Consider the following 21,492-nt stretch of genomic DNA (forward strand, 5'->3'; position numbering starts at 1 on the left):
ATCACTCTTCCAAAAGAGCATTCAAAAAAGTTATATTAGGTATATTTGACAATAAGAAAACAAATAATGGCATAAACAGCAACATATATCAGAATTAGCAAAATTCAGAAATATGGTGACAAACTATAAGAAGTTAGACATAAAGGAAATATATAAAACCAGAAGGAGCACAAGAATGAATAACCACAACAGAGAAGGGGAAAAAATTTTAAAAGAAGAAATAAATATGTTTCAAGAAAAAGTGATAATACTGTAGACAATCACAAAAAACTGATATATAAGTACTATGAATTATTGAGGAAAAAAATTATTATTTAATAAACTTTACTTACATAAAAATTATTTTAAAGACTTATTGAAAGAGCATTCCATGTTCATAACAAAAATCAACCACAGTAAGACAATCTAGTAAAATTGATGGAATTTAAAGAAAAGGAAAAGGCATAAAGAACATGAACAAAAGGAAAATCATTAGCAAAAGGACAATAGTTCATCATTGGATTTGGATTTTTTTACAACAATAACAGAAAATAATGCAATAACATATTTAAGGAAAAGATAATATGGGCCAAAGAACTTTTATCCTCAAAATTGACTTTTTGAGAAAAAGGACACAGGGAGTTGGCGCTGTGGAGTAGCAGGTAAAGCTGCCAACATCCCATATGGGTGCCAGTTTGAGTCTCAGCTGCTCCACTTCAGATCCAGCTCTCTGCTATGGCCTGGAAAAGCAGTAGAAGATGGCCCAAGTCCCTGGGTTCCTGCACCCACGTGGGAGACCTGGAGGAAGTTCCTAGCTCCTAGCTTCAGATCGGTGCAGCTCTGGCCGTTGTGGCCAATTGGGGAGTGAACCAGCAGAAGGAAGATATCTCTCTCTCCCTCTCCCTCTCCCTCTCCCTCTCCCTCTCCCTCTCCCTCTCCCTCTCCCTCTCCCTCTCCCTCTCCCTCTCCCTCTCCCTCTCCTTCTCTCTCTGTGTAACTCTGACTTTCAAATAAATAAATAAACCTAAAAAAAGTAAAGAAAAGAAAAAGGACACAGGGGGACTGCCACTTTGGCATACCAGGTTAAGCCTCTACCTGTGACACCAGTATCCTATATGGGCACTGGTTCAAGACCTATCTGCTCTACTCCCGTTCCAGCTCCCTGCTAATGCGCCTGGAAAAGCAGCAGCAGATGGCCCAAATGCTTGACCTGGAAGAAGCTCCTGGCTCACGGCTTTGGACTGGCCCAGCTCAGGCCATTGCGGCCGTTTAGAGAGTTAACTAGCGGATGGAAGATCTCTCTCCCTTTCTCTTTCTCTCTCTCTCTCTCTCTCTCTCTCTCTCTCTCAGTAATTCTGCCTTGCAAATAAATGGATACATCTTGGGGAAAAAAAGGAAAAGATGTCCTAAATATCTCTGTCTCTTCGTGTTTCTTGATCCAGACTTGGAATCAATCATTCTCCAACAACCCTGGTTTCTTTATTGGAAACTTGGATTTCAAGAGTGCTACCTGAGCCAAAGGATGTTCATTGTTTTGAGTAACCATTCCATCTAAGCCTTTTCATTAGGTAGTTATAAGGGAAAAAAGAAGAATGTGTCTTCAGAGCTGGGCCGATCCAAAGCCAGGAGCTAGGAGCCTCTCTGGTCTCCCATGTGGGTGCAAGAGCCCAAGACGTGGGCCATCATCCACTGCTCTCCCAGGCCACAGCAGGGAACTGAGTCCAAAGTGGAGCAGCCAGGACTGGAACTGGTGTCTACATGGAATGAGACAGCGGCTTCACCTGCTACCCTGCAGAGCCAGCCCCAGGACATCTTTTCAGACTGAATAATAAGAAAGTTAACAAGTACCATTAAGGTCCTGTCAAAAAGATACAGGACACAAATAAGAGAGACTTCTACTAAAGATGAAGCAACTGAGCTCCAAGAAGGCTAAGAAGGATGTGCATTAGCCTGTTGACTACACTAACGTTCATTAGTTCACAATGATAGTTAGAGGCTGATCAGGTCACCTTCTGATTCTGCACAAACAAAGTATAATTTTTCTCTGATGACTTCATTACATTTTTGGAACACTATAAATCTCCTTCTGTCTAGGAAGAGGTACCCTAATCTTAAATACAATCCAGAGATGTTTTCTAAAAAGAATAAGTGTTTTAGCAAATAGTTCATCTTATGATGATAAGGTCAAGATAACTTTATATTCTTTTAATGATTTTCTAGATTTTTCATGTCTTGGGTAATTAATATGCATCATTTTATAATCAAAAAGACATTTAAAATAAATATGCCATCTCTTCTTTTAAAAACATCCAAGAATATTCCAGGAAGAAACACTAACAAATAGAGTTTTTCATGATTTTGGAGGTAGCTCACAATACATAAATTAATGGCTTAGAAAACCAAGCCATTGTATTTCAATTGGCCATGTGCCTAAAAGTATGTGCAACACAATATAAACTTGAGGAAAGCCAGATATTCATTGCATATTCCGTGCATTCTCTTGTCCCATTTCCCATGCCTTAAATAAAATCATGGAAGATTGTCCTCTGTAAGTTTATTTTTTTCAAAGACAAAGTTACAGAGAGATGTAGAGGCAAAGAGAGAGGTCTTCCATCTATTGGTTCCCTCCCTAGATGGCAACAGCCAGAGCTGCACTGATCCGAAGCCAGGAGCCATGAGTTTCTTCCAGGTCTCCCACGTGGATGCAGGGGTCCAAGGACTTGGGCCATCTTCTGCTGCTTTCCCAGGCCATAGCAGAGAGCTGAATTGGAAGACGAGCAGCCAGGACATGAACCAGTGCCCATATGGATGCCAGTGCTTTAGGCCAGGGCTTTAACCTGCTTCACCACAGAGCCGGCCCCCTCTCCGTAAATTTATAACTATTCTTTACCTCATGAGTCATACTGATTATATACAGACTATTACTAGGACTAAGAATAAAGCGAACAAAGTAAAATATATTCTTACAATAGTAAGTCAGGTTCCAAATCTAAATATAGGATCCAAAGCAACAGACATATAGACCCTTCTTCTATATTGAGCGATTAAAAGATATAAAAGAAGAGTTGGCAAGAAATGTAGAGTATCCTTTATTAATCAGAATTCTTATCTCAATATCAACATGTTAAGACTTGCGTTAAGTCAACCAATTCTAATACTTTTTTGTCAGTATGGTTAATATGTATACATTACATATCTGAACGGCAACACATAGTGCACCTAACAAGTTTCACTGCCTAATTAACTAGCACATCATGTGTGCAGTAAATGAGATAAACAATAGAAACAAGGTAGAACCTCAAAGCTAAAAGTGCCTGTACAAAGAAAGTCCCTCAAGATACACATATCAGGTGGAAAGGGAATTCTCTTTTAAACTGGATCCATGTCCATTTTTATTTAAATCTTAATGGATCTCTTTTGGCATTCTTTTTTATTACCTTCCCAGAGAGTCCATTCATTAAAACATAATTCCAAATTGAAACTAATGAATAACAACTATGAAACACATATTCGTTGAATATTTAATAGGACCCAATAAACATCATTTTATTAAAGAGCACGACAGGATTTTATGGTTTCTTGAGTCCCAAGGTGGAAAATAATGTGCGCCTGACTATGTGTGTTCCACTCCAGCAATCAGGGTTATCGACACATTACATTATGCATATATGCATTTCAACAGGACACTAGCAGGAGAAACATATACCAAAAAATCACTTTTCTAAATAACAGAAAGTGTCCCTATCCACTCTGCCTTTACCTAACATTTAAAAAATATACATATGGAGGTAGACATTTGACCTTTGGGATGCCAGCATGCCATATCAGAGTCATTGGGTTCAAATCCCAGTTTTGCTGCTGATCCTGTGTCCTGCTAATGCACACCCTGGGAAACAGTAGGTAATTATAGCTTAATAACTAAAGTCCCTGGGACCCACATGGGACACCTGGGCTGAGTTTCTGTCTCCTGGTTTTGGCCTGGGTCAGCCCTGGCTGCTGTATTTGAGAAATGAACCAACAGATGAAGGATCTCTCCTCAGCTTGCCTCTCTCTCTCTCTCTCTCTCTCTCTCTCTCTCTCTCTGCCTTTCAGATAAATAAATAAATGTTTTTATAAAAATACGAAAGCTAACAAAACCAAAAATTAGACACACTAGTTCATGAACCATCCTGGGTCAGAGACCAGGGAATTAAAACAAGGGAGGGTACTTTCAATCATTTTTATTCACATGTGAATAAATAAATATTTTAAACCAACCCCAGTTGTTTGATATTAGAATAGAAAATTTTACTTTGATAGACTCACTTTCATACAAGAAGCACGCTTGATAGATTTCACTTAGGGCATTTAAATCCTGGAAAGGCTGGGCTATAAACAAATATACAATGATTGCACTTGTAGTCCAAGATGTAATAAAGATGAAGAGAAGGATAACAAGGCCCATAAATCTTATTGATTGAGGATCATCCTGTATACATTATCTTGTATTTCAAGTCTATCATCATCTTTATAGAAACAATATAGAAAACACAAAAAAATCCCAATTTAACTGCTGATGTGGTAGGCACTTAACTAGAAAATACAGATTTAACACAAACCATATGTATCCAAAATTCAGAAAAGCAATTGGAATTGAGAAATTTTGACCCACATTGTGAACCTACAAATCTTCATTCATCATTAACAATGTTGAACATTCTCCATGTTTCAATCCAATTTGTAATGATTTATTCTATGTTTGGGATTGAACTCCTTTCAAACTGAAACCCTTAGCACTTAAAATATAAAAGATAAGCTGTTATTCTTTTAGTCTTTTTACAAAACGTTCTTTTATGTTGTTCCAGAAGGCTTTTTTTTTTTTAATGAGAGTTGGTCCAACTCCTTATTTTCCTCCCAATCTGGATTCCTCCCTAGCTAAATTCTTTCTGATCTGTGTCATCCTTGTTGAGTATTTGTTTTACCCTCCCTAGAGAGGTATCATCAAGCACTGACATTAAATCTATGGGCTTAAGAAATATTCTCTATAACATTCTTATTTTTAAAAATAAAAGTGTTTGTTTGCTTTTAAATTTTACACATAACTTGAGATGCTAAATCCCATCATGAAGATTATTTTACATCATTCATAATTTTTAGCTCAACGTTATTAGACAAGTTTGCATATTTATTTTCAGGAGCTCCGAGAGGTCAGGGACAATTCCCAGGACTCTATTTGCACAGATGCCTCAATATCAGGATGTGCTGACAGAAGGGAGGCATGGGGGTCACTGACAACACTGTAGCTCCCTAGAATTGGATTTTGGGGAAGGAATTATGGGCTTTCTAGGGTGAACCTTGGGAGACAACTTCAAGAACAGCAGCTCTGCCTGCGCACAAGTCAGTTTCTGTAGTCAGCCTTGAACAGAAGTGAGAAAGGTTGTTAAGAATGGGACTGACTGAGGTCGGTGCTGTGGCATAGCAGGTAAGCGCCGCTGTCATCCCATATGGGCACCAGTTCAAGTCCCAGCTGCTCCATTTCAGATCCAACTCTTTTCTATGGCCTGGGAAAGCAGGAGAAGATGACCCACGTCCTTGGGTCCTTGCACCCATGTGGGAGATCTGGAAGAAGCTCCTGGCTCCTGGCTTCAGATTGGCCCAGCTCCAGCCATTGCAGCCATTTGGGGAGTGAACCAAAGGGTGGAAGACCTCTCTCTCTCTGTGTCTCTACCTCTCTCTGTAACTCTGCCTTTCAAATAAATAAATCTTTAAAAAAAAAAAAAAAGAAGAATGGGACTGACTAATATTATACACATTGTGAGTTCATTCAGACAGTTCTTGGTGCTCTTCACCCTTTTTCGTATGAGTCTGTGTCAATTTTTTGCCATCTGTTATGGTAGTCTTTTTTTTACATCTTTCCAGACCTGGTTGCTTAGTGATCTCACATATACACAAATTGCTCAGCTGAAAGAAAAGAAGGCTGATGAGAAACACTCATCAGTCCTTGAAGCCTAAAGCCCAGCATCACTGCCTATGAGAATTTCCTACCAGAGCCACATTGAGTAGCTAATGGAGACGTAAAGGACTTTGAAACAACAGTGTGGCATTGTAACCGCTTCTCAAGGGAGCCTATTGAAGACTGGCGTGTTGGAAATGTAATGTTCTCTCCAACCACAGAAGGAATCCAGAAGCTTGTGTTGAGAAGGTGTTTGGGATTGAGGAAGTTTAAAGTTAGACCTTTTAGAAGGCAGTGACATGCCAGGGGCTGCTGATAACCACTTGGAGAAGCATTCACCAGCAGGAAGATCTGCTAGAGATATTGCTGTTGGGAAGCACCCAGGCCAATAGGGGTGGCGGCTGGAAGCTGCAGCTATGGAAACCCATGTTAACCACCGCTGGAAGTAGTGACCAGTGGAAGCTGTCTTTGCCAGAAGCAGCAGCCGAGAGGCTCCACAGAGAGATGTTGACAGGAAGCACCACTGGGCGTATCTAATAGAGAGCTAGGTCTGGGTACCATTTACAGCTTTTTGGGTGGAGGACTTTTTGTTTGTTTGTTTGTTTTTGTTTTCTGGGTTTTTTTTTTTCTGTTTAAACATGCTTAGGTGAATCATCTTTTATTTTTGGAGGAAAAGGTTTTTGGTCTTATTACTCTCCCCACTAAGAGAGTGTCATAATTTCCCTCAAAACCAGCTTCTCCGTGTGATCTTGCATTTCTATTAATAACAGTGTCAACCAACTTGTTACCCAGGTAGGAACACTCCACTTCCCTTTCACCTATATTCAAATACTTTACCTTCAATTTAGGTGGTCATTGATATAAAAAGTGGACACAGACATAATCACACAGCACTCTCCCTGCTTCCTACATGCACAGTTGGGAGAGTTATATCTTCTAGGGGTCTACCAGGTCCCCACACTGAGTAACGGAGAAAAATCCCTTCTCGATTCCAGCAAGGTGGGGTTGGTTGGTGTGTATGTGTGTGTCTGTGTCGGGGCAGGGGGTGGGGAAACTATATTAAAATACGTCTGTCATCTGTTCTTAACAGAGCCTGTCCTTAAAAGACGCTCTTTTATCAGAGCCTGCCCAATTGGAGTTTTGTCAAGGTGCAGTCTATTTACAGTGGGTTTCTTGTATACAACAGATAACTGCAGCTTATTTCTTTATCTACTCTGGAAATCTCTTTTAGTTGGTGTAGTTAGACCATTTATGTTTAAAGTGGTTATTGATCTAGTTGAATTAATAACAACTTTATTTCTTATTGTTTTCATTTGATTATCTTGCTCTTTGTTCCTATTTGCCTTGCCCATGTTTTTCATCTTTTCTGCTACTAATTGAATATTTTTATATGAATCAATTTTCTCTCCTTTCTTAGCTTATTAATTGTATTTCTTTTCTTTTTTTTAAACCATTTTTAGTGGCTGCCCTAGAATTTTCAATAGACAATTAGAACCAACTGAAGTCCACTTTAAAATTAAGGGAGGAGCAAGTACTTTATAAGAACAAAACATTCCTAAATTTTCCTTCCTAATTCTTTTATCATTCCTGTCATTCATTTAACTTATAAACAGGCATACATGAATGCATACACACACACACACACACACACACACACGAGCATATGCAACTGCTCTAAAAAATAAAATTCATTAATTTTCTAAACATGGGAATTTCAAAGCTGTGGTGCCAACAAGGTGTTTAACAGGAGGACATGAACAGTGTCTCTGGAGTAACATACACTAACCTATTTCCTGCGGGTGTGTGACCAAATCTCACCTCCTTCTTCTTTCACCTCAAGTCCTAGGGTGAAGGAGGCCCTGGAGAGATGACAGCAGCAGTTCTCCTGTCAATGGGAAAGGAAGCATTGTTGGCTTCACATGGGATCTTCTGGCTGCTGGTGTGACTCCTGCTAGTAAGAATCTTCATAAATGCCAGGATAGTTGCCTTGGGCTGGTGTTCAACTTTATTCTAGTGTATTCTCTTACTGAGAAATCCTTCACAGAGGGACAATTATGGCTCCACAGAGGGACAATTTCAAGTGCTTGATGTCCAGACTGCCACCTTTCCCTCTGTGCATTTCCTATATGGTCAGGTCATCACTGTTTTTTTTTTTAAGATTTATTTATTTATTTGAAAGTCAGAGTTACACAGAAAGAGAAGGAGAGGCAGAGAGAGAGAGAGAGAGAGAGAGAGATCTTCCATCCACTGATTCACTCCCCAATTGGCTGCAACAGCCAGAGCTGAGCTGATTCAAAGCCAGGAGCTTCTTTCGGGTCTCCCACGTGGGTGCAGGGCCATCTTCCACTGCTTTCTCAGGCCATAGTAGAGAGCTGGACTAGAAGTGGAGCATCCAGGACTCGAACCGGTGCCCACATGAGATACGAGCACTGCAGGCGATGGCTTTACCCGCTATGCCACAGCGTGAGCCCCCCTGGATGGATGTTTTGTCACCTGTGTCCTTTCTCTAACCTCTCAAATGGCCTGGCGAACAATGGAAGCTGCTCAGGTCTTCTTTCCTTTTTCTCAGAAGGCTTCATGAAGCTGAGATTCAATCTCTGTTACCTGCACCTTATTCTCAAGCACCAAGATGCCTTCTCACTGTAGGTGGAAGTTACCACAGCAAGCCATCCTGGATTCAGAAATTTCTAGACAAAAAAGAAGGAATAATCACTCTTTGTTTAAGAATTATTTACTTTTAAGCTACAGAAAGAGAAGAGATGCATAGAGATAGAGAGATCTTCCATCCACTGGTTCACTCCCCAAATGGCCACAACAGCCTGGGCTGGACCAGGCTGAAGACAGCACCTAGGAACTCCATCCTAGTCTTTCATGTAAGTAGCAGTGACCACCTTCTACTGCCTTTCCAATTACATTAGAAGGAAATTGGATCGGAAGTGGAGTAGCAGGTTCTGGAACCAGAACTCTGATAAGCTGTGTCCGTATCGCAACCAGCAGTCTCAGTGACCACTCTATCTACAAATCAACATGTCTCTGATGTCAGAAAATTTCTTACAAGCCTTCTCCATCTTTCCTTTTCCGTAATTCTTATTATAGATCTCACTAATGTTTATTAAGAATTTATGAGCCTGATAATTAAATTTCCTATTCTACTGGAACTCTCCTTAATGATTGTCACTAGATTACTATCTCTGGTCACATGTATTTTTTTTTTTTGTTTCATAAAATGTAATGACTCCTTAACTACTATGATTTCAGCATGACTTTCAAGATCTCCCACAAAATATTCTTCAAATAAAATAATCTAACATTACTCTTGTACACACATTTTATGTGAAAATCAAACTGGACTTATATTTCCCAAGTCATGTCCTTCCATCTAAACCTTCTGCCTGAAAAAATTCTTACCCTGCTCCTTCCATAATGTGAAAGAACTTCAAAAAGTCCATGGAGGGGTGGACACATGGCACAGCGGTAAAAGCTCCCTTAAAGGTTTCCCATCCTATACAGAAGTGCAAGGGTAAGAGTGCTAGGTCAACTTCTGTTTCCAGCTTCCTGCCAGTGTGCACCCTGGGAGGCAGTACATTGCCAATGTAGAGTCCCTGCCAGCCTTGTGGGAAAGCTGGGTGGAGTCAATGACTCCAGGCTTCTGCCTGGCTCTGCCCTAACTCTCACAGGCATTTTAGGTGTGAACCAGCAGAGAGTAAATCTCTCTTTCTCTTTCTCTTCCTCGTTCTTTTTCCCTTTCTCTTTCTCTTTGCCTTTCAAACAAAAATGAAAAGAAAAATCCATGGGAAATGCTTGTTATGAAAAACCTATGCATGAATTTCAATTTTTTGCATCAAAAAACTTCTATTTCTCCATAAAATTGTGGTGCATGTGAATGTATACAAGTATGCACACATTTATATAAAAATCAGCTCTACCTATTCTTTAAAGCCCTTCCCAGAAGCCACTTCCATGAATCCATGAACCTGTATCTGACTCTCCTTCAGGCTTGGCCCCACTCTTTTCTTTAGAATATACTCTGATAAATGTCCCATTTATGACTCAATATATCACTTATGTCAGTTGTAGGTATGTTTTACCTTTCTGCTGTCTGTGGTAGCCATGCCATCCCAAGAAGTGACTATTAAAAACCAGGGGTCTTTATAAAATTTACAGAGCAATAGGCATTTGGAGCAGTGGTTATGATGCTGCCTGGGATGCTCACTACCACATCAAAGTGTTTGAGTTCGAGTCTCAGCTCCACTTCAGGTTCTAACTTCCTGCTCATGTGCCTCCTAGAAGGCAGGAAGTGATAGCTCTAGTGAATGGGTCCTTACCACTCATGTGGGAGACCTGGATTGAGTTCCACACTCCTCCCTTTGGTCTGGCCCAGCCTTAGCCTTTGTGGTCATTTGGTGATGGGGAGGAGTGGGTCAGTACATGGAAGATTTCTCTCTCCCTCTCCCTCACCCTTCCTCTTCCTTTCTCTCTCTCTTTCCCTCCCAAATAAATAAAATGAATAAATAAACATTTAAATTCATGTAAACTGTATAATTCAATCCAGGTCTGCCACATGAATGACATGGACTCAAGACTTCTCACATTAGCAGGAAGTCTGAGTCAAGAGCCAGAGCCAGAGCCAGAGCAGGGGGCTGGCGCTGTGGCATAGTGGGTTAAGCTCCTGCCTATAGTGCTGGCATCTCATATGGGCACTTGTTCAAGTCCAAGCTGCTCCACTTCCTATCTAGCCTGCTGAAAATGCTCCTAGGAAAGCAGTGGAGGATGGCTCAAGTACTTGGGCCCCTGCTCCTACTTGAGAGACTGGGAAGAAGCTCCTGGCTCCTGGCTTTGGCCTGGCCCAGCCCCAACCATTGCATCCACTTGGAGACTGAACTAGCTGGTGGAAGAAACCAGCAGATGAACGAAAGCAGCAGATGGAAGACATATCTGTTTCTCTCTCTCTCTCTCTCTCTCTCTCTCTCTCTCTCTCTCTCTCTCTCTTCCTCTCTGAAAATAAATCTGTGGGGAGCAACTGGGAGCAACTCGGACTAGACTAAGTTACTGGAATTAAGACTTATTCTATGCATCTGCTCTCCCACAATATGGCGCTGAGAAGGGAGAAACAGCTTCTACACAGCTGCCTCCAGTTCAACCAATAAACTGTAGGACCTGCTCCTGATTGGAGGAGAGCAGTGTACTCGGCGTGTGGGTAGCAGAGTTGGAATTGGCGGAAGAGGACTATAAAGGAGGAGAGAGACAACATGCACCGGGAACATCTAAGAGGAACACCTGTGCAGCCCCCAGAGAGCCGGCCGGCAGTGTGCCGCTCCCCCGTGGAAGTGGGGAAAGTGGCCAGGGGGAACCGCCCTTCCACGGAGGTGGAAGGGACGGTAGCCAACCCGGGAAGAACCAGCAGCAAACCCGGGGAGGGCCGAGCAGACAAAAGAACAGCGCAGGGTCCTGTGTCGTTCCTCCGCGAAGAGGGGGAGCGACAAAATCTTAAAAAAAAAAAAAAAAAAAGTCAGAGCTAAGACTTAAACTCAATTACTCTGAAGTGAGATGCAGGTGTTTTAACCTGAGTCTTAATTGCTAGGCCAAACACATCAGGCATTATCATTTAATTACATTTTCCACTAACTTCTTGAATGTAAATGAATTAAAAGTAAATAAAATGAAATGCAGCTCTTTATCACACTAGCAAACATTTCAAATGCTCAAAAACAACATGTAGGTAGTGGCTTACACATTGGATGGAAAATATATAAAACATTTTATTTTAAAAAATGCTTTAGCAAACATAAGAATTCTACATATTATACATGTGATGTTTCCACACATGTATACATTGTGTAATGGCCAATCAGGGTAAAAATATTTATCTCTTTGGGCATTCAATGTGACTTTATGCTGAAAACATTCAAGATCCTATTTTCTAGTTTATTTTTTGAGAGAAATACAATACATCACATTATATATAGTCATCTTACGTTGCAGTAGAACCTCAGAACTGCTTCCTGCTATCTATCTCTTAGTACCCATTATTCACGATTTCCCAAATCCCTTCCTCCCTTGCCTGTCCACTTCTGATAACAATCATTATACTTTTAGGTCACTTTCTTGTTTTGTAAGATCACATGTGAGTGGGATCATGTGGTACTTAATGTTCTCAGCTTAAGTTATTTCACTTAAATTAATGACCTCCAGTAGAGAGTTTGCATCATCACAGAAGGATATACTTAAAAGCATTGATTTAGTCATTTATGAATTTACTTTATCTCTCTCCCTTTCAGCTCCAAAGTTCTTAAGTTCACAAACTCATCTGATATATGGAAAATTCTCAGTAAATATATGTTAAGTGGCTTATGTAATTATATGTTCACATGAATGTATGGATAATCTCTTAAAAATAAATCTATCAAATCTGATGTTATTAATGAACTAAATAATGTTATTAATAAATAATCTAATGTTATTAATAAACTAAATAATGTAAATACGTTTTAAAATAACTAGTATTTTTGTATTTAAATTCTAAAGTCAAAAATTCAGAGTCAACACAATTAGGCATAGATTATACAAAGAATTTATGAAATGGACTGAATTCAGTAGAATAAATTCAGGAAATAGTTTCATTTCCCACCCACCCTTAAACTCTAGCCATTTAACATGTTTTGATAATTCTGTCAATTCCATTTCTTGGCAACATTTTAGGCAGATTCCATAGCCTTGAGATATTTTGGACTATTTCAATATTTTCATATTCAGGTATTAAAAGAATTTAGTACACTCTAAATCAAAATATCAATCTTGCATTAATTTAAATATTCTTTCCTCCTTGAGAATTTTGAAAGGAATAGGAAGGCTAATGTTCTCTTTTAATCTTTATATTCTATCTCATTTTGACTCATCTTTGTCTTGAGTTTTTAAGTTCAACAGCTTCCTATCCACACTCAATCATATCCTTATCTTCATTTTAGTATTTAGGAGGGTAGGACAAGCATGGTGTTTTGTGGTGGGGATATGCAAAAGCGAGAAAAATGTGGGTTCTGCTCTCACAAATCTTACAACATGTAGATTAGAAATAATCCCCCTCTAACATCCATGAAAAAAGGCAAAACATGTTAAAAATACTGAGTGTTGTGTGAGGAAAAATCCTTTACAAGGATAAAAGAATAAAAATTCACTTCCAGCAGCAACCTTATGTCAAAGGAACCATTTCAGCTGGTATTTATAGAAAATAGGATGTCACAAGGCATGAATTTCTTGATTTATTTCAATAGCCAATACATCACATAGATTAATATCCAGCATTACATCCATTCATGTCTATCGGCTTCCCTTCAGTAACAAATGATTTTTTAAAGGTCAAACTAATACATGTTAAACAAGAAGGGAAAAGGAAACTGTAATGGGAACGTCCAGGGATTCACTGGCTTCAGGAAAGATAAAGGAGCTCAAAATACATCACCACAACTTAATCCTCTCCCTCTCTGCGGAGATCTTCCTCCTCTCTCATGTTAACTTCAGTCTCTGGCTGCACCAGGTGGCTCTGAGGACTCCCAGAGCTGCATTCTTCCAGACTCAGAACCAGTATGAGATGATCCAGCCCTCATCCCAAATTAGACAAGCCAGGGTCAACACTGACCCTAAACCTGTGGAAGGGAGTGGGCAGACTATTTATCCTAGACAAACCTTGGAGCCCAAAGCACAGCCAGTTTCGCGCAAAGCACTTGGGCTCCAAGCTGGGGAATGATTGCTCCACAGGAACAAAGACAGGCAAACTGTTTCTGTAAAGGGCCACAGAGTAAATACTTTAGCTTTTAGGAGATCATACAGTCTCTGTCTATTCAACTCAGCCATTGTTGCTCAACAGCAGCCATTGGCATGGCTATGAACCAATAACATATTATTTAGAAAACCAGGAGTTGGCCAGATTTGGCCAAAAATAGACTATAGTTTGCCAACCCCTGTGGGAGACATCAATTGAGCACAGTTATCAGAATGAGAGTCAGGCAATTAAAACCAAAACAAACAACACATGTTCACCACAAGCGTAGTGCAATAATGATATGCCTGTTTTTCTGGGTCTTTAGCCTTTAGAAGACTCTTCTTCCAAAGTTCATTGGCCTCAAACTCTACTAAGCGTCCAGGTGGCTCTTGAAAGTGTTTGCAGCCCAGGAGGAAATGTGACAACCTTCATGGTCACAAGCCTGTGAGCAGTAGCAGCTCCAGAAATAGATCATTTGTCTTAAGATACATTTTCATTGGTTAATATATATATATATTATTTATATATATAATTTATATATATATATATAATCTCCTACCCCTCCCCACAATAATCTGCTTCTTCTCCAGTCTTCTCTGTGTCAGGCAATGGCACCACAATTGCTCCAGTCATTTAGAACAATATGTGAGGTGCCATTCTTCATGTTTTTCTACTCGTATCCCATTGCTATCCTGTCTGGAAGTGCTGTATCACTCAGCCCTCCATATCTGCTGGTTCTGTATCTCCAGGTTGTGACACAAATCAAAAATGTTTGAAAGGATAAAATTGTGTCTGTACTGAACATGTACAGATACAGATTCTTTTTTTTTTTTTTTTGACAGGCAGAGTGGACAGTGAGAGAGAGAGAGACAGAGAGAAAGGTCTTCCTTTACCATTGGTTCACCCTCCAATGACTGCTGCGGCCCCGCGCACTGCACTGATCCGAAGCCAGGAGCCAGATGCTTCTCCTGGTCTCCCATGCGGGTGCAGGGCCCAGGCATCTGGGCCATCCTCCACTGCACTCCCAGGCCACAGCAGAGAGCTGGACTGGAAAAAAAGCGACTGGGATAGAATCTTGCGCCCTGACTGGGACTAGAACCCGGTGTGCCAGCACTGCAGGCAGAGGATTAGCCCAGTGAGCCCCGGTGCCGGCCTCTTTTTTTTCTTGTCACTAATCCATAAACAATACAGTGCAACAAGCATTTATATGAGATTTATATTGTACTAGGTATTATAATTAATCTGGAGATGATTTAAAGTATATGGGAGCATGTGCACAGGTTGTATGCAAATACTGCATCACTTTATGTAAGTGACTTGGTTATCTTAGGGGACGCAGAACCAAGGCCCTCTGTATTTCAAGGGATGGCTGCGCTGGATCTGACCACTTCTCCCTAGTAGTACAACTCCCGTCTACATCATCACATCACTTTTCTGGACTTCTCCCCACAATCTGCCTCCTTCTTTCTCCTTGGCTATCCTTTCTAGATTCAATAGCCAGAGTAATCTTCTCAAATACAAAGAGAATTTGAAAAGCTCATAGAAAATGGATATGATGAAAAAACTTTGTATGGTTCAAAATGTTAGCAGCAAAATAGGTTTATCTTTTAATTCCATTTTTCTATAAACTTTCTGAAATCCCCTTGTCGAAGTTCACCTGTGACATCTCATGTTTAGAACAAAACCCAAACTCCTCACCGTGATTCATTGGCCCCTGTGATCAAGACTCCATCAGCCCCAACTCCCTTCTCTTTTAAACTTTATCCCAACAACATGGCCTTCTGTGCACTCCTTGTCACACTAAGCCCAGCCCTACCCTATGGCTTTTGGACTTTCTATTACAACTGCTTAGTTAGATCCTTTCCTAAGAATTTCTAAGAAGGTCAAATAAAAAAAAAAAAAAAAGATGTTATTTCTCTTGTTCTCCACTGTCTTTAATGTACTAAACAACACTTGACAGATAGCAGAAAATAATTAATAACTCTTTGCTGAATGAGTAAATGAATCATATGTAATAAGACAAAGCAAGGCACAAATAGACAGTGGGATAAGGCAGAAGTGTTCAGAACAGTGCCACATTTTTCAAGGTTCCAAGCTAAAGACAATCTTTCTTCTTAAAGTCTCACTGTTGGATAGAAGGCTGTCTGCATGAAGGATTTAAAAGCAGCATTCAATAAATCAATAAAAATAAACTAGAAACAAAAAACAAAATCCTAGCTCTTGCTACTTTGCTGTAATGAATAAAATGTTATGTTGTTCCAAGTCAAGGTACTTCGGAAAGAAAGAACAAATTCACACCATGTAGAAATAAGTAGTGTGCTAAATTAAGCCATTGGGAAATGAGTTTCTGTGTATAATGTTGGCTTTCTATGGAATACAGAAAGTGCCTTGCAAAGAATTCCTAACTATCAAAATTGCCAACAAGAATATTTCAGGGGCCAGCGCTGTGGTGTAGTGGTTAAAGCCACCTCCTAAAGTGTTGGCATCCCACATGGGCGCCAGTTCTAGCCCCAGTTGCTCCACTTCTGATCCAGCTCTCTGCTATGGCCTGGGGAAGCAGTAGAAGATGGCCCAAGCTCTGGGATTCCTGCATCCACGTGGAAGACCCAGAAGAAGCTCCTGGCTCCTGGCTTCGGATCGGCGCAGCTCTGGCCATTGCGGCCAACTGGGGAGTAAATCAGTGGGTGGAAGACCTCTCTCTCTCTCTCTCTCTCTGCCTCTCCTCTATGTAACTCTGCCTTTCAAATAAATAAATAATCTTTAAAAAAAAGAATACTTCACACTTATAATTGTAATTATCTGCCGCAGTAAATCCCTGCAGGTGTCATTAGGTACAAATATGTAATTTTATAGGTCAGTCAAGTATCACCATGGCTTCACTCCCGAGACCCTATAATGGACCCTCATGGCAATGTGATATGGGCAGCACAAGGATTCATATGGTGTTAACTTCTTAGTTCTGCTAAAGTGCTGAGGAAGGTACAACACTACTCGGGAGAGAGTAACACATGCTGATTGTTTTTATGGCTAATGCAAAAAATGCTCTTTTAAAATTAGATCAAGGAAGGACTATGTGTTTTCCTCCAATCCCTCGTAAGCTTTCCTATAGAAACACTCCTCTTACAACAATAAGTATTTCTAGCACAAGTACACCTTAGCAGCTATACCTCTGTTTCTATTTCTGTGGCTTTGTACTAGCTGCCTTCTTCCAGGAGCAGTTCCTGCTTGGGACATGACCTCATTCCCAAAGCACAGAGAAAAGAGCAGGAGCACAGAATTGCCCTTAAAGCTGCCGCTTGGAGGTGGGTGGCAACGCTGCATTTCCAAGGGCTGATACATGTCACACGGCCAACCTGCCATGTTGCACAAGGTGTATTCTGCCAAACAGCAGCTCTGCAAGTACCATGCAATGGATGGAAATGCATCATTGCCAGACAGGGAGGAGATGGACTATCTGGAACAATAATGTGATCTGCCACAAGAACAAAGTGGACCATCTTCTTAAGTACACCCTTCCCCCCAGTCAGCTGTCCCATGTTTCATAATGCTCAAGATTCCTAAGCCTTCCGCAGATCCTGAATTCAAACCTTTTCCTCTGCTCAAGTCTGTTCTGTAATCCTTCCAGGAATTTCTGCATATGGAAATAAACGGAAGGACTGAGAGGCTGATGAAGTTGCCCGAACTGTCACTGCTAGAAACTGATATGTCCAGTGATGTTCCGCTGACAGAGTCCTGCCCAGGAGGTGGGGGTGCTCATCCCAGGGAAAGAAAAGACCAGACAGGAACCAAAGAGGGAAGGGTTTATAGGGTTATTTGAAGGCACAGAGTACCCTTACTACAAAGGCTTCACCTCATATCATGTAAAACATATTAAACTATCATCCCACATTACATATGACTTTTGGCTATAAATTTTTAAGAATGTCTATAAATTTGCTTTTGAAATTATTGACTAAAAATAGATTTCAACTTAAGATTGGTTATGATTTTTTATCCATCACTTTGTATACTAAGGAATTCTTTCAAACTAAGAAATTGCAATGTCCCAAACTATTTTCAGAGGCAATGAAATTGTTATTACTACTAAATTTGTCAGTTAGTACAGTTGACTGTGTTTGTAAAAATTCAATGAACATTTGTTGCTTTTAATTTTTTGGTTTTCTTATATTATTTGGAGCCTATCCATATTTTTTCAAGACTGAGACATTTCCATGGGCGTTTGGAAACTAATTGGCTCTAGGATCTGTCCTTGAACAGGTGCTATAGCCCTGAAGATGCCCTGTCCCAGAACTATTCTGTATGAGGAAAACACATGCTCAACACAGGGATCCAAGAGACAGAGCTGGGAAAAGAAACTGCAGCTGACAGTTCAGATAATTCAAAGATAGAAGAGCATCTGAGATAGGCAGGACAAAAGCGGGAGACTTGACATTAAAACTGAGAAACAGGGGCAGACATTTGGTCTAATGGTTAAATGCTGTACAAACCACTAGAACACTTTGCCACCCCAACAAACACTCATCTGTAACCTCAGAAAGACTAAAATTAAAAAGATCCTCCTTTTCTGAAATCAGCTTTTTGCTGAGCAAATTTTACATGCATGATTTCCATTCCTTAATGAGAATTTCTTCTCTAATACTGGGGACAGAGAGCTAGCAGATGATGAGAGCTCAGAACTATTTAACAAGAGGTGATTTCAAGACTCTAAGAAGGGATTTGGACGAAAGGAGTGTTAGTGAGCTAAGCCTTTCATATTGCATGTGCCTTAGTTGCAATAAAAACAACAGACAATCACATGTCAATAATATATATGGGCACTTCTTTCAGACAGGCTTATGATCAAGCAATAAATACTATTTTTAGGAGGTGACTATAGAGTTGTCAAGTCACGCAGTAGCCACAGACTGACTCCAAGCAACCACCACAAAACAGATGGATGGGACTTGCTGTACTTACAGTCTTATAAGACAGCAGGGAGCAATAAAGTCTCAAAATAGACTTTTTTATTTTCCCCTTAAATGTCAGCTTTTGAAGTTCAACTCAAATACAGCAATTTTGGGCTTCTCACACTTAATGCAATAATTATTTCGAACATAGGCCTCCCTAGACTGGCATGGACAAACTAAATCACTTCACAAATTTCTGGACACTATTTGAATAGCCTATAGCACCAGTATTACAACTCTCCCTTGAACTTCTCAAAGTGGCAGCATAGCCTCAGGAAACCATCATGGGTTTCTAGTGTATCAAAGACCTGCATTTAAATACTGGGTGGCCATTTACTGGTTTGGTGAACTGAGAAGGTAATTTCACCTTTCCCCATCTGTGAAGGAAGCAATCATAAATGCCTTGTATGTCAATGTGAATATCAGATTTAACATTTCATTCAATGAATTATGTTCAGCATTTATTCTATGCTAGGAACATGGTAGTTGATAATAAGCACCCAGCAAATATTCTTTTTCTTTCTTTTCCACCTTATGCTGCTTAAACATCTAAACTTGCAACATAGAGAATAAATAGGTAAAAAGGAGGAATAGGAAGAAAATAGAAATAAAACAGAACACCCTGTCATGGACTATTTTTTTTTAAAGATTTATTTATTTATTTATTTGAAAGTCAGAGTTACACACAGAGAGAAGCAGAGGCAGAGAGAGAGAGGTCTTCCATCCAGTGGTTCACTCCCCCATTTGGCCACAACGGCCGGAGCTGCGCCGATCCGAAGCCAGGAACCAGGAGCTTCCTTCAGGTCTTCCCTTGTGGGTGCAGGGGTCCAAGTACTTGGGTCATCTTTTACTGTTTTCCCAGGCCATAGCAGAGAGCTGGGTCAGAAGTGGAGCAGCCAGGACTTGAACCGACCCCCATATGAGATGCCGGCACTGCAGGCCAGGCAGCGGCTTTACCACTACACCACTGTGCTGGCACCAGACATGGACTATTAAGACTGTAAGAAAGATCTTGGGGCCAGCGCTGTGTCGCAGCGAGTTTACGCCCTGGCCTGAAGCGTCGGCACCCCATATGGGCACTGGTTCTAGTCTCGGCTGCTCCTCTTCCAATCCAGCTCTCTGCTATGGCCTGGGAAAACAGTAGAAGATAGCCCAAGCCCTTGGGCCCCTGTACCCACGTGGGAGACCTGGAAGAAGCTCCTGGTTCCTGGCCTCGGATCGGCGCAGTTCTGGCTGTTGTGGCCAACTGGGGAGTGAACCAGTGGATGGAAGACCTCTCTCTCTGTCTCTACCTCTCTCTGTAACTCTTTCAAATAAATAAAATAAATCTTAAAAAAAAAAAAGACTATAAGAAAGATCTCCAAAAATGTGATGGAAAATGCATATGATAAAAAGCCTACACATGGATTTCAAAATTTTTTTGCACCAAAATACACTTTTTAAAAAAAGATTTATTTTATTTATTTAAAAGGCAGAATTACAGAGAGGCAGAGGCAGAGAGAGAGAGAGAGAGAGAGAGCGATAGATCTCCCGTCTGCTGATTCACTCCCTAAATGACCCCAACAGCCAGGACTGGGCCAATCTGAAACCAGGAGCCAGAAGTTTCTTCCAGGGTCTCCCACGTGGGTGCAGGGGCCCAAGGACTAGGACAATCTTCTGCTGCTTTCCCAGGCACATGAGCAGGAAGCTGGATCAGAAGTGGGGCAGCCAGGAGCTGAACCAGAGCCCATATGGGATGCTGGTGCCATAGCTGGAGGCTTTACCTAATATGCCGCAGTATTGGGCCCATACCTTTATCTTTTAATTTTGTTTTCAAGTTCATCTGTACATAGCTTTATTTTTCTCCTTATTTCATATACCTATAATGATTTAGTTTTATTTTTTTTTAAGGATTTTTTTTTAATTTTTTTTTTTTGACAGGCAGAGTGGACAGTGAGAGAGAGAGACAGAGAGAAAGGTCCTCCCCTGCCGCTGGTTCACCCTCCAATGGCCGAAGTGGACAGAAGAGGCCGACAACGCCAAGAACCTTCTGGAGATTTGCAAAGCAGAGACCCTCTGCAGGCCCTAAGAAAAGTGAACGAGTATCGAGAACCGTTGAGGGGCAGCTTGGAGAACGTGTTCCTGCAGGACCCAAAACCCACGCTGCAGCCGATCGGCCACATCGCCCTGCAGCTGACGCTGGAGAAGGACGCAGGGCAAGTGTGGTTCTGCATCCGGCTCTGGAAGGGCAAGCGATCAAACATTGACTGTACCTGATGAGAGGATTTTGAGGCTGCTGGATCTCCCTTCTCTGGGGGACTTGTGTCTTCTCTGGCACTGGAGTCCCATTTCGGTACCCCAGACTATGGCAGCCCTCACCTCACTACCCTGTACTCCTCAGTCCCTTTCCCTGAGGGCGAAGCCTTCCCCCCTGTGCTTGCCCCTGCTCTGGGCTCCCCCATGCATTCAAACGGAGCTGCCTGCCCTTCCCAGGAGCCTGGAGGTAGAGGTCAGGGGAGAATCTAGGGAGCGAGAACCTGGGGGCGATGATGCCAGGGCGTTGGGGATTCAGTTCTTCATTCACAAAGGAAGGCATTGGAAACACAATGGGGGGGTTAGGAGTTTTGGGGGAACTGGAGGGAAGGTGAAGTTCAGTGATGCCCTTGATTCTATTCCCCACATTGTTTTGTTTTTAAGTAAAGAAGCCTGAGACACAATGGATAAAACCAAAAAAAAAAAAAAAAAAAAAGAATGCAGACATTCCTTAACCATAAGACATCAGATTAGTTGCATAATTGACGTATAGGTAGAACAGATTCCCCAGCTACTGTATTCCAGCTCTTTCCTTACTGTGTAGAATTCCCTTGGGAAAGTCACTCCCCCCTCCTGTGGGCTTCAGT

At 41.1% G+C, this 21,492-nt stretch overlaps 1 pseudogene; it reads left to right on the forward strand.

Annotated features, from left to right (window-relative positions):
- Positions 1-2,403: 2,403 nt before the first annotated feature.
- On the forward strand, positions 2,404-21,118 carry LOC103349931 (POU domain, class 5, transcription factor 1-like; annotated as a pseudogene).
- The last annotated feature ends 374 nt before the right edge of the window (positions 21,119-21,492 follow it).

Source organism: Oryctolagus cuniculus, chromosome 5 (genome assembly GCF_964237555.1).
Source record: "Oryctolagus cuniculus chromosome 5, mOryCun1.1, whole genome shotgun sequence".
Lineage (NCBI taxonomy): Eukaryota > Metazoa > Chordata > Mammalia > Lagomorpha > Leporidae > Oryctolagus > Oryctolagus cuniculus.